This window comes from Ipomoea nil, unplaced genomic scaffold (assembly GCF_001879475.1).
Source record: "Ipomoea nil cultivar Tokyo-kokei standard unplaced genomic scaffold, Asagao_1.1 scaffold1149, whole genome shotgun sequence".
Lineage (NCBI taxonomy): Eukaryota > Viridiplantae > Streptophyta > Magnoliopsida > Solanales > Convolvulaceae > Ipomoea > Ipomoea nil.
Genome location: NW_017617577.1, coordinates 447,501 through 448,753, shown reverse-complemented (window position 1 = coordinate 448,753; position 1,253 = coordinate 447,501).

Here is a 1,253-nt window from a genome sequence, read left to right as displayed (position 1 = left end):
AAGTCTCTTAGGATATATCTTCATGCTTCAAAATGACTTTTCGTATATCTATGTATATATATATATATATATATATATATATATATATATATGTATATGTATTGTATTTCAACGCGTTAGAGTGGGTTACCAGCATCTCTCGCTGAACAGATATATTTGGCTTTCATGCACAGAAGAATAAGTCACTGGAGCGCGCTAGATCTTGGAACGTAGAAGTAGGTAGTTTCCCTTTCGGCCTGCGTGCCATGTTATGCATTTACTTTATTAAGGATATTAGTTAGTTGGCCTGTGCACCTGAGTTCTCTAGCTCAGGTGTGGCATAGCACCCCGTACTCTTTATGTTACGTTTTGAATTAATGAGATTTCACCTTTATTTTATAAGTTTTAAATATCCTGAAAATCTGGGGTGTTACAGGGCTGCCTTCGAGGTTCATATGAAAATATTTCCGAATCTATTTCATCTCTTCGTGAATCGGTTTATACACTTCTTGATTACGCCAAAAAGGGGGAAGAGAGATTCAGTCATTTGGAAGGCTTGCTTGAGATGATGATGACTGCCCTGGCCACCCGAAATGTTGGTACAAGCAGTAGTAGAGGTGGAGGTGGCAGATCTGCTGGCAGAAATGTTGCTAGAAGAGGAGGATTAGAATATTGGTTCGGTGGTGGTGAGGCTGACAGTCCAGGAGGATCAAGCAGCGCAAATACCACTAACCGTTCTTTTCGTGACATTGTTTGTGCAGGTGGAAATATTGAGCAAATCAATTGGTATAACCGTGCAGCTCTCTATTTGGAATCCACACCAAGAGATGGTAGAGTTGAAAGAATGACTGGATGAGCCTAATGGTGAAATGGTAGAAATCTTTACTCAAAACGATCACACTCGAGATCGATTCCCCCGTAAGGACTTATTTTTACAAGTCAAGTTTTCGGACAAGCAAAATGTGCCAAGGAGCACAATGCTACTAAAAAGAGCACAATGCTGCCAAGGAGCACGATGTGTGCTAAAAGAGCACAATGTTCAAAAGGAGCACGATGTTCAAGTCAAGGAGCAAGATGTTCAAGTCAAAGGAGCACAATGTGGCAAAGAAGCAAGATGATCAGAAATTGGATAAATTCGAAGGAATTTATTCTAAGTCTACCCACATGCCACAAGAAGCCAAAATTGCCTGAAAGACATTTGATCAGAACGGAAAAATACCTATGAAGAAATGAATATAAAAACTTATCCTAGAAATAAATTCTATCAGATGAAT